General features: G+C 42.2%; 1 long non-coding RNA gene across 2 annotated transcripts in view; it reads left to right on the plus strand.

The window, feature by feature from the left end:
• LOC113584477 overlaps positions 1–5,941 on the plus strand; it is a 29,341-nt gene extending 23,400 nt beyond the window's left edge. The window contains exons 1-3 of one of the 2 annotated variants that reach the window (XR_003411410.2): positions 201–275; positions 5,113–5,187; positions 5,528–5,941. This is a non-coding gene — a long non-coding RNA (uncharacterized LOC113584477). Of the gene's footprint in view, positions 1–200; positions 276–5,112; positions 5,188–5,527 lie in introns of those variants that run through there. The other variant, XR_003411411.2, reaches the window with a different exon arrangement.
• Positions 5,942–15,000: the final 9,059 nt, after the last annotated feature.

The following is a 15,000-nucleotide window of genomic DNA, read 5'->3' on the forward strand; positions in this document are numbered from 1 at the left end:
GGTAATTACACTCTCAACCTGAACTTCCTTCCTGTGGTTGCAGGAAAACTCCCCCTCACTTCAGCTGCATGTGTTGCTCTGACAACAGAGCAGGGAAACGGCACGTTGGCTCCGTTACAAACGTACAACACAGTCAGGAAGTTAATTGGCCTGCGTCAGCAGCCTTTCCTATCGTTGACTTGAGTGCATTCTTCGATCAGACGCAACTTAAGAACAGAGAGAATTGGTCCTGGACAGTTTCCCAGCTTCCTGTTAAGGACTTTCTTCTGAATACTGTGAGCTTCTGCCTCTTTAACTAGAGGACAAACACAATCAAAACAAATTTCTTGTCTCTGTGCGTGTGTGTGTGTGTGTGTTTGCGTGTGTGCATGTGTGTGTGTGCGCGTGAGTGTGTGTGGGGGGGGTGAGCATGTGCTCTGCATCAGAAAATATGAATGAATCACTGATGAAATCAGACATTTGAATGTTTTTTAAAATAGAAAAATACAGTATTCCTATATGTAAAATATTTATTAGCAACAGTGACATTTTTGGGTGACAGAGTGAGACACGAGTGAGATTTAAACAAAAGGGAGTTTTAAAGAAAAATACAACAAAGGAAAACAGAGGAGAGAACTGAGGGCAAAAATGTAACAAAAAAAAAACAGGAGCGTGAGCAAAAGGTTGAAGGATGAACTAAAGACGGAGTAATCTGGGGGTTGGCAGGCTTGCGAGACTCTCCAAGGTCAACGCCTGTGGGCTTAAGAAGGGGGAGCAGAGCTGTAGCTGTATGTGATAATTAGTGAACAGGTGATTGCGAACATGGAAGCAGTTGTGTGTCGTGATTGGTTGAGGGACTGGTGATTTATGGGCTGGAGGTGTCTGATTGGCTGGAGGAGGGTGTGTGTGTGTGTGTGTGTGTGTGTGTTTGGTTGGCTGTGAGCTGGCGCATGACAGGAATAGGGTTAGGTTTGAGTATAGATACATTATTCAGACAGTCCACAGTTTAATGGGAATTTTCCACAAAGATATTATTACAATGCTGTGTGTGTTCACAAATTAAGATCTTTCATGCTTTGATGTACTCAGTTTTAGGAAATTGTTTATTTTGTCTAAAATTATCATTTACATTTAGGGCATTTAGCAGACGCTCTTATCCAGAGCAACTTACAAAAGTGCTTTGTCATTTCCTCATCCTAGTACAGTATAGCAGGTCAGAGTCCAACATACCAGTGAACTAGAATACTGTAGAAATACAGGGATCATTGGTGATGACTAGAAGTGCAAAATACATATAAGCTCTATCTGAGACAAATCATTCGTTTTCAAATATTACTAAAATGTTGTAGATTAACTGCCATTACTTGGTCACATATTGCCAAAGTTGGTAAACCTGTTGAATTCTACCTTTCACCACACAGCTGAGGGACTACTAGATATTATGCTAATTTACACACAATTTAGTTTGACTTCTATGGTATAGACTATAGAGCTGGCAGTGTTCTAGTGATGTTCCCTTATCCTGCCTGTAACCACAGACAATTCTAAATGCTCACATTACCATTCAAACAGTTATTTTGTAAAAATTCAACAGCAGGGCCTAATTTGATCGAGTACATCAGTTTTGTATTATCAGGTTTTTTCAGGATATTTCAGTGTAGCATTCCATACCCTCCATGGACTTAAGTTCTCTACCAAACAGCCATTACAGTGCATACCTTTTTAAAAATCTGTTTCTCATATATGTTGGCTCATATGAATTCTGAATTTTCAGTCTTAGGACCTCCAGTCCTGAATCCTGAATCCTGCTATGTTTGCCCTTACTGGAGAAAAAGCCAAATGCAAAAAGCACCAAGATATGTAGGAATTAAAGGTCTGGGGACTCTCCAGGGATCCGATGGTGGCTGTGGGTCACAAATGTCATCGACTGCAAATGGTTTGCATTTTGTTCTTGTAACTCAAGATCATTTGGGATATTTACCTACTCACCTACAGGATCTTTTCCACTGGAGCACCAAACCATTACTAAGGCCGCATCACGCAATTCCAGTTATGGTTTCTTTTTCCAAAAATGTGTTGGATATCAGGACCAGGAAGTACTTGTGGTGACGACAGGATCTTGTCATAATTATGTGACATTAGTTAAGATTGGTCCCTGTATGTAGAACCAATCAACAAATCCCTGTCATCAATCCATCCAAACTGAGCTCTGAGCATGGTTAGCTGATTGTGTTGAGAAAACTGTGCTAAACATGGTTAGCTAACTGTGGTGAGAAAACTGTGGTGAGCAGTTTGGAATCATTCCATACATAACTGTGTTCATGTGGCATCTGTGATTAGAAAGATCACTGTCCACACTCAGAACTTTCAGTGGAAAAAAGATGTAGGTGTGCTTAAACAACAAACCTTCAAACTGAATCAAACTTGTCTCCCTCAGACTGAATCAGACTCATTTAGAAAATCTACGGTATCAGGGATAGCTCCGATAGCAGCATGTGGACCACTCTGACACCTGGATAGCAGCATGTGGCCCACACTGACTCCTGGATCTTGCAAGAACAAATTCTGTGGGTACATGAACAAACAGTGATGTCATTTTCACTTACAAACAGTGATGTCATTTCCATTTACTTACTTTAGTGTTGGATGGATTTTTAAATTAAAATATAAAGAAACTATTTTAAACCTGTATACTATGAAGGTTCCTGTGCTCCCGTGAGGGTTCCTGTGTTGGATCCTGTTTTCCTGTGAGAGTTCCTGTGTTCCTATGTGGGTTCCTGTGTTCCTGTTATGTTCAGGTATCCCTTGTTATTGAGCAGAGGACACTTCTAAAACTCAGCATCTTAAAGGTTTTTTTTTCTGCTATTAAACATTTATATGTGTTTAACAGTAGTAAGTTTTAACCTTCAAGATGGCTTTATTAATCAGTGTATGTGACAAACGTGCTTTTTATACACTACACAAACACAGGTGACTAAATCATGTGATAATGTCTCTAACACAAATATCTACATTGTTAGACTTCTAACTGCACTTCAATTGCAGTTAAAATCAGTCAGGCTTATCAGTTTATGAGTGTCCATTTACTGAATGTGTACACAGTGAGGACTCTCAGCCTAATTCTGCTTTGTGTTTGGCCCTGTATGTCAAAATGGGACAGGTGGTGAGTAATTAGACCTACTGTTTGGAAAACTACAGAAAAGTTTAAATGAAAATGGTCAGCAGTATTTTTATTGGGTTTCTCAGCATAATTGCATATAGACTCTGAAGCTCAATGCATCCTGAACCGTTGTGAACACACACACACACACACACACACACACACACACACACACACACACATACATTTACACACACACACAGATCCAATCCTCACACACTCTTGCCCTACTACTACTACCCAAACAGTTATCCAATCTTGATACTGGCGGAGAAAATTGCTGAAATTGCTGGGACATCCAAATCCAAGTAGAATGTCCCTTTGAAGTTCTCTCTGAACAGATTAAAATGTTTCGGAGAGGTGAACAAAGGCTATAAATAGTCCCTGGTGTTCCTGGCATTTCTCCTGGATCTGCCAGGTTTTCCTAAAGCTCCCTGCTTTTCCTAAACCAGCATTCAGGAAATATTGATTCTGTGATGTTGCTCATTAGCCACTGGAACTTCACCTTAGCCAGTATCTTACCAAGAGCAGAAAGTAGGGACATGCCCATAACATTGACACAGCTGGCACAGTTACCCTTGGTTCTATAGATGGTGACGTTATTGCCATCTCTCTACTGTTGTGGGATGGTTTCATCATCCCAGGCCTTGGTGATGAAATGGTGATGAGTTCTTGAACAAGTCAAGTCAAATGTATTTATATAATGCTTTTTTATAACGCTTTGTCACAAATCAGCTTTACAAACTTATGGGTCCAGGTCCCTAACAAACAAAGGAAAGGAAAAGCTCACTGGCTGGAATTAAGGAAGACCAGACGTCCTCTCCCTGTTTCAGCACCTCTGTAGTGGTCTCTTTGAGACCAGTGTACTTTTGATTTTTAAGGGAACCTCCAGGAAGGTTTTTGGCTGGCTGAGGTCACGAATAGGAGAAAGTTGAGGCCGTTCATCCAGAACTGTTCTAGGATGTTTAGGTCTGCGTCAGGGTGTTGGAGACCTAAGACATCGAAATGTTCATCCCATCTCAGCAGGAAGCTTTCTGGGTCTTTAAGAGTTATACCATCTGCTTTCAGAGAACCGATGCAGTGATTTGCTGGGCTGTACACAGTTTTGGTGCCACTGTAAAAGCCACACATCATTTATTTTTATGAGCAAATGTTAGGACATCCTGTGCCTTTTTGGTCCACCTCTCATTCTGTATGTTCTGAGTCTGAATGGTCTTTTGGACTTTGCATCAGGCTGACTGTCATTGCTGCCTCCTGATACTGCAAGGAGGGTCACTTACAGTTTGCCGGGATGCCTTCTGTATTGACTTCAGTAGGCCGTGTATCAGAGTTGGTGTTGGAGCTTCAGTAGGCGGTGTATCAGAATTGGTGTTGGAGCTTCAGTAGGTGGTGTATCAGAGTTGGTGTTGGAGCTTCAGTAGGCGGTGTATCAGAGTTGGTGTTGGAGCTTCAGTAGGCAGTGTATCAGAGTTGGTGTTGGAGCTTCAGTAGGCGGTGTATCAAAGTTGGTGTTGGAGCTTCAGTAGGTGGTGTATCAGAGTTGGTGTTAGAGCCTCAGTAGGTGGTGTATCAGAGTTGGTGTTGGAGCTTCAGTAGGTGGTGTATCAGAGTTGGTGTTGGAGCTTTAGTATCAGAGTTGGTGTTGGAGCTTCAGTAGGTGGTGTATCAGAGTTGGTGTTGGAGCTTCAGTAGGTGGTGTATCAGAGTTGGTGTTGGAGCTTTAGTATCAGAGTTGGTGTTGGAGCTTCAGTAGCTGGTGTATCAGAGTTGGTGTTGGAGCTTCAGTAGGCAGTGTATCAGAGTTGGTGTTGGAGCTTTAGTATCAGAGTTGGTGTTGGAGCTTTAGTATCAGAGTTGGTGTTGGAGCTTCAGTAGGCGGTGTATCAGAGTTGGTGTTGGAGCTTCAGTAGTCGGTGTAGCAGAGTTTTAAGTATTTAAGGTTTAAGTATTTCTATGAATCTTGTTTTCTGAAGGTTTCTGTGACTCTTTCTGTACCATGGTGCCCCCGTGGAAGGCTCCAAGGTCAAGAGGTGATAACATTCTCCTAGGTGAGTCCATGTTTCTCTCTCTTCTTAAATCTGATTTAAGAATACATAACAATACATAACGAATACACAATATACACAATACATACACGACATACACAACAAGTACACAACATACACAACAAACACACACACACACACATATGCCCACACACACAGAGAGAGTGTCTTCCATCAATTGCAGCCTGGAAAAAGGCTGGAATATTAATCTATAGTATCCCTCCTAATCCCCACATCTTTATCATATAATGTAAACATGTAGGATCTAAAGTCACAGAGGCCGAGTTCTCCTACAGATCTACCAAACTGCAGACATCTCCAATCTCCTGTCTTTAATACTCAGGTGAGCTTTGAGATCTACCACCCTGCAGACTTCAGATCAGCACAAACAGACTCTGTGTTAGATTAGGGAAGGAATGAAGCTCTCCAGGACCGATGTGGGGGCCCCTGCTCTGAAGATCCGAGGTACCATGTCTGGAGGAGGTAGCATGCATTAAAATGAATCTTCTCTTGGATATATTCTTCCATATATTCTAAAATGGCTATTCTGTTTGTCACTCAAGATATTTGGGACCTGGCTAAAAGAGGTTCTGTATTTCAATATATAGAAAAACGTTTATTAAAGGAATATTAAAGGAATTTGTATTACAGGAAATATGGTGTATATATGTTATCTATTCAACTCATTTTGAAACTCCACGCAGTTCATTGGTTGTGTGCTGCTTAAATGGAGGGTTTTATGAGGGCAGAAGTTATAATCATGAGTAATGTAATTTGAATTTAATTTTAATTTAATTTGAATGATCCTGGAACGGAGAGTTAGGTTAACCTGACAATTTGTGCTTTATCACAAATTAATAATATTAAGAATAAATAAGGATAAATAAAAATAATGCTTTATCATGGCATAATTTTAGTACAACACACATGGAATTTTATTTTCATGTTTCTATCTTCGTTGGTAGGTCTGTTTTCGTTACTGATGCAATTGAGACGTTGTCGGTATAAATATTAAGTATAAACATCCTCAGAAGCAGGTGTTCGGGTTCCATCAGTGAGCCAAAGTATGAACCCCATTCAGTTAGAGAAACAGTTCATACTTTCAACTATAAGACTTTTAAATTACATTCATAGTCAAGAGAATCATATCATTTTATGTTAATAATAAACATCAGAACACAGAAAGAATGATAATTTTTTTGGTTATGTACATAAAATTAGCAGTAATCATAATCTGTTAAACAAAGCTTGGTCATTGAAAACCATCTTGAGGTCATCCTGTTAATGCTTGTACACACACAGAACAGGTCAAAAGAGAACTGAACAGAACTGAACAAATGACCGGATTACACAGGCACAGGAAAGGGCATTAGTAACCACAGGTCCTGTAGTACACACGTGAGCATCCACAGGTCCTGTAGTACACACGGGAGCATCCACAGGTCCTGTAGTACACACCTGAGCATCCACAGGTCCTGTAGTACACACGGGAGCATCCACAGGTCCTGTAGTACACACGGGAGCATCCACAGGTCCTGTAGTACACACGTGAGCATCCACAGACCCTGCTGGTGCACACATGTGACCAAGTGAGTCTTGTTTTACATTTGTGCATTTTAACATCAGCTTCATTGCAAACATACACTCAGAGAATATACGGATCAGGGTTTCAGGATTCCTGTAGGTGGTTAAAAAAAACAACAACAAACCTCTAAACTTTTACTGCATTCGTCTCCAAAATGCCAGGGATTTAGTCTGATAGTATTAACACTGACCTCTATTGTAACATGAGGATGTATATTTGACAGACTACAAAACACTGCTGTAAGTTATTCTGGATAAGGACATCTGCCAAATACTGTAAATGTGAATGTGAATGTGATAAATGGCCCTGGGTCATGTAAGAGTGGTCCTGTGTCTCCAGGTTACAACGGCACAAACAGAATATCTCAGACAGTCCTCTGAAAAAGAAGCAGCAAGCTCCAGACTAAAAGGACAGTCTTTAAACTTGAGATGCACGTCATTGTAAGTTTGATTTTAGCATTTAGATGCCTCCTCCAGGAACTCATGGCTGTGTTATTGCAGAGGTTAATTCAAAGGCATTTATTATTCTGGATTTCAAATTCTAACAATTGCTGCAATTTTTCTCCATAAAAGTACATTGCTTCTGTCACAAAGGCATCAGAATAATCAAAAGACTTTTCCCAGAGCTTTCAAATACATTGACTGTACTACAATGGTCTTTGTGCAACAGCTCCTGTGGAAAACGCACCCCACGTGGCAGCAAAATGGCGTGATGATTGCAGGTCATCAGTTCATAGCTGTGCACATCACAGTCCAGTCCATTATCGCTGTCTGGCCCAGGAGTGGCTCAGCGCCCCTAACAGCAGTCAGATGACGTACGCAGGACTGCGGGCTCTGTGTTTGAGCCATATGACAAAAAAGGTTAAATAAGTTTTAAATTGTGCAAATTTATAGCAAATATAAACAGAAAATTCACATTTATCTTGCATTTATATATAAGAACATATATATGCTTATTCCCAGTATGTGTTCTACATCAAACCATACTGTAAATCCAGCTTTATGTTTTCCTAAAGACATGAATTAATAAATACCTTTGTTAATAGATTTTAAATTGATTTATTAATTGAATGAACACTTTCATGCACCTGTACACAGATACATTGACTGTGTTTCTGTGAATGGTTGTGTGTCTCTGTAGGTACGTCTGTGAGTATCTCTGTGTGTATCTGTAGGAATCTCTGGGTATCTCTGTAGGTATCTCTATATGTGTCTCTGTAGGTACATCTGTGAGTATCGCTTTGGGTATCTTTGTAGGTATCTATGTGAGTATCTCTAGGTATCTCTCTTGGTATCTGTAGGTATCACTGTAGGGATCTCTGGAGGTATTTATGTGGGTATCTTTAGGTATCTGTGTGGGTATCTCTGTGGGTATCTATGTTACATTGTATTATATACCAAGACATTGGTGATTTGACTAGCAGAGGATTATAAACATGTGTGAAGATGAAATATATTAGTAAGACATCCAAATCAAAGCTGTAAAGCAGATGTGAAAATATTGCATATTTTTTTAAAAATGTATAGCACTGTATAAAATGTCTTTAGTGATATTAAGAAATAATAACATAATGACATTAGCTTGTTTTTCTGTGTGTTGATGAACGTGGAATGAATCAAAAGTGGACGATTATCAGACCAGACAAATTGGAATGTCTCCACTGTCTCCCTGTTTCACCTAACACGTTATCAGCACTTCCTCCCCAGACAATATTTCCCTGGTTATCTGGCCACACACAGACAAGCAGTGTTTCTTCCTGTGAGGAAAAACACTTTGAAGCAGCAAATGAGAATGCAGTGGTTGGAGCTCTCTGGTTGGTGCACTTTGAGTGGAGCACAGTGGTTGGTGCACTTTGAGTGGAGCACAGTGGTTGGTGCACTTTGAGTGGAGCACAGTGGTTGGAGCACTGAGTGGAGCACTGTGACTGGGGCACTTTGGTTGGAGCACTGTGGTTGGAGCGCCATGATCGGAGCGCCTCGCCATTCCCACATACCCAGAATACAGAAACATCCCACTTCCATTCTCACTCATTAAAAAGGCAAGACATGAATTTTAAGACTGCATTAAATCTCATTCATACCTAACTAATCTCAAGAAAGATTAATATTACACCGTGTATGATACAGATATCACATAGAGATTTGAGGGACGTGTGGTCTTACTGTATATTCTAGTGTTGCAACAGGTCAGATATCTAACTGTCTGATTAGCAGTGAGCTGGAAAAAAGCTTATATGTGAAATGGGACAATTCTGTCCCTCACAGAACACACAACACACACACAAACACACACCAGCAATGATACACACAAACACCAGCAATGATACACACAACACACACACACACAAACACCAGCAATGATACACACACATACACACACACACACACACACCAGATAATGAGACACAACACACACACACATACACACACACACACCAGCAATGATACACACAACACATACACACACAAACACCAGCAATGATACACAAACACAGACACACACCAGCAATGATACACACAACACACACTCACACCAGCAATGATACACACAACACACACACACCGACACACACACACACACACACACCAGAAATGATACACACAACACACACACACACACACCAGCAATGATACACACAACACGTACACACAGCAGCAATGATACACACACACACACACACACACCAGCAATGATACACACACACACACACACACACCAGCAATGATACACACAACACACATACACACACACACACCAGCAATGATACACTCTCACAAACACAGATATACCAGCAATGATACACACAACACATACACACACAAACACCAGCAATGATACACAAACACAGACACACTCCAGCAATGATACACACAACATACACACACCGACACACACACACACACACACACACCAGCAATGATACACTCTCACACTCACACTCACACAAACACACACACACACACGGGCAATGACACACACAACACACATACACACACACACACACACGGGCAATGACACACACACACACACACACACACACACACACACCAGAAATGATACACACAACACACACACACCAGCAATGACACACTCTCACACTCACACTCACACACACACACACACACACACACACACACACACACACACACGGGCAATGACACACACAACACACACACACACACACACCAGCAATGATACACACAACACACACACATACACACACGACACACCAGCAATGAAACACACAACACACACACACCAGCAATGAGACACACACACACACTCACACACAACACACACCATCAATGATACACACACACACACTCACACACAACACACACCAGCAATGATACACACAACACACAAACACCAACAATGATACACACACACACATACACACACCAGCAATGATACAGATAACACACATACACACACACACACACACACACACACACCAGCAATGATACACACAACACATACACACACAAACACCAGCAATAATACACACAACACACACACACCGACAAACACACACCAGAAATGATGCACACAACACACACACAAACACACCAGCAATGATACACTCACACACACACACACACACACCAGCAATAATACACACACCAGCAATAATACACACACCACATACACACACACCAGCAATGATACACACAACACACACACATACACACACCCCACACCAGCAATGAAACACACAACACACACACACACCAGCAATGAGACACACACACACACACACACACTCACACACAACACACACCAGCAATGATACACACGGCACACAAACACCAGCAATGATAGACACAACACACACACACCGACAAACACACACCAGAAATGATACACACAACACACACACAAACACACCAGCAATGATACACTCACACACACACACCGACACACACATACACACCAGAAATGATACAGACAACACACACACACACAAACACCAGCAATAATACTCACAACACACACACACCGACAAACACACACCAGAAATGATACACACAACACACACACAAACACACTAGCAATGATACACTCACACACACACACACCAGCAATAATACACACACCACATACACACACAAACACCAGCAATGATACACACAACACACACACACCGACACACACATACACACCAGAAATGATACACAAAACACACACACACACCAGCAATGATACACACAACACGTACACACAGCAGCAATGATACACACACACACACACCAGCAATGATACACACAACACACATACACACACAAACACCAGCAATGATACACAAACACAGACACACACACACACACACACCAGAAATGATACACACAACACACACACACACACACCAGCAATGATAAACTCTCACACTCAGACACACACACACACACACACACACACACCAGCAATGATAAACACAACACACACACACACCAGCAATAATACACACACCACATACACACACAAACACCAGCAATGATACACACAACACACACACCCACACACACACACCAGACATGATACACACAATACACACACACCAGCAATGATACACACACACACACACTCACACACACACACCAGCAATAATACACACAACTCACACACACCGACACACACACACACCAGCAATGATACAAACAACACACACACACACAAACACCAGCAATTATACACACACACACCAGAAATGATACACACAACACACACACACACCAGCAATGATACACACAACACGTACACACAGCAGCAATGATACACACACACACACCAGCAATGATACACACAACACACATACACACACACACACACACACACCAGCAATGATACACACAACACACACACACACCGACACACACACACCAGAAATGATACACACAACACAGACACACACACACACTGGCAATGACACACACAACACACACACACACCAGCAATGATACACACAACACACACACCGACACACATCGACACACACACACACACACACACACCGACACACACCGACACACACACACCAGCAATGATACACACACACAAACACACATAAACACCAGCAATGATGCACACACACTAACACCAGCAATGATGCACACACACACACCAGCAATGATACACACAACACACACACAAACACCAGCATTGATACACACAACACACACACAAACACCAGCAATGATACACACACACACACACCAACAATGATACACACAACACATTCACACACAAACACCAGCAATGATACACATAACACACACACACACACACACCAGAAATGATACACTCTCACACTCACACACACACACACACACACACAGGCAATGACACACACAACACACACACACACGGGCAATGACACACACAACACACACACACCAGCAATGATAAACACAACACACACACACACCAGCAATAATACACACACCACATACACACACAAACACCAGCAATGATACACACAACACACACACCCACACACACACACCAGACATGATACACACAATACACACACACCAGCAATGATACACACACACACACTCACACACACACACACACACACACACACACACCAGCAATAATACACACAACTCACACACACCGACACACACACACACACCAGCAATGATACAAACAACACACACAAACACCAGCAATGATACACACACACACCAGAAATGATACACACAACACACATACACACCAGCAATGATACACACAACACGTACACACAGCAGCAATGATACACACACACACACACACACACCAGCAATGATACACACACACACACCAGCAATGATACACTCACACACACACACATACCAGCAATGATACATACAACACATACACACACAAACACCAGCAATGATACACAAACACAGATACACACCGACACACACACACACACACACACACCAGAAATGATACACACAACACACACACACACACACACCAGCAATGATACACTCTCACACTCACACTCACACACACACGGGCAATGACACATACAACACACACACACACACACCAGCAATGACAAAGACAACACACACACACACCAGCAATGATACACACAACACACACACATACACACACGCCACACCAGCAATGAAACACACAACACACACACACACCAGCAATGAGACACACACACACACTCACACACAACACACACCATCAATGATACACACACACACTCACACACAACACACACCAGCAATGATACACACAGCACACAAACATCAGCAATGATACACACATACACATACACACACCAGCAATGATACAGACAACACATACACACACACACACACACCAGTAATGATACACACAACACATACACACACAAACACCAGCAATAATACACACAACACACACACACCGACAAACACACACCAGAAATGATGCACACAACACACACACAAACACACCAGCAATGATACACTCACACACACACACACACACACACACACACACACACACACCAGCAATGATACACACAACACACACACACAAACACCAGCAATGATACACACAACACACACACACAAACACCAGCAATGATACACACACACACACACACACACTCACCAGCAATGATACACACAACACACACACACACACTCACCAGCAATGATACACACAACACACATACACACACACATACCAGCAATGATACATACAACACATACACACACAAACACCAGCAATGATACACAAACACAGACACACACCGACACACACACACACACACACACACACACGCACACACACACCAGAAATGATACACACAACACACACACACACACACACCAGCAATGATACACTCTCACACTCACACTCACACACACACGGGCAATGACACACACAACACACACACACACGGGCAATGACACACACAACACACACACACACACCAGCAATGATAAACACAACACACACACACACACACCAGCAATGATACACACAACACACACACATACACACACGCCACACCAGCAGTGAAACACACAACACACACACACACCAGCAATGAGACACACACACACACACACTCACACACAACACACACCATCAATGATACACACACACACTCACACACACCAGCAATAATACACACACCACATACACACACAAACACCAGCAATGATACACACAACACACACACCCACACACACACACCAGACATGATACACACAATACACACACACCAGCAATGATACTCACACACACACACACACACACACACACACACCAGCAATAATACACACAACTCACACACACCGACACACACACACCAGCAATGATACAAACAACACACACACAAACACCAGCAATGATACACACACACACACCAGCAATGATACACACAACACACATACACACACACACACACACACCAGCAATGATACACACAACACACACAAACACCGACACACACACACCAGAAATGATACACACAACACAGACACACACACACACGGGCAATGACACACACAACACACACACACACCAGAAATGATACACACAACACAGACACACCGACACACACCGACACACACACACCAGCAATGATACACACACACAAACACACATAAACACCAGCAATGATGCACACACACACACCAGCAATGATACACACAACACACACACAAACACCAGCAATGATACACACACACACAATGATACACACAACACATTCACACACAAACACCAGCAATGATACACACGACACACACACACACACCAGAAATGATACACACAACTCACACACAAACACCAGCAATGATACACTCTCACACAAACACGCACACACATGCACAATGACACACACAACACAAACACACACTCACACACACACACACACACACACACAACAGCACTGATACACACAACACACACACACACACCAGCAATGAGACACACAACACACACACACACACACCAGCAATGATACCCACAAAACTCACACACACACACTAGAAATGATACACACAACACACACACATACACCAGCAATGAGACACACAACACACACACACACAAACACCAGCAATGATACACAAACACACACACACCAGAAATGATATACACAATACACACACACACACACACTGACACACACACACACACATACACACACACCAGTAATAATACACACACCACATACACACACAAACACCAGCAATGATACACACAACACACACACCGACACA

Source organism: Electrophorus electricus, chromosome 5, assembly GCF_013358815.1.
Source record: "Electrophorus electricus isolate fEleEle1 chromosome 5, fEleEle1.pri, whole genome shotgun sequence".
In the NCBI taxonomy this organism is placed as follows: domain Eukaryota; kingdom Metazoa; phylum Chordata; class Actinopteri; order Gymnotiformes; family Gymnotidae; genus Electrophorus; species Electrophorus electricus.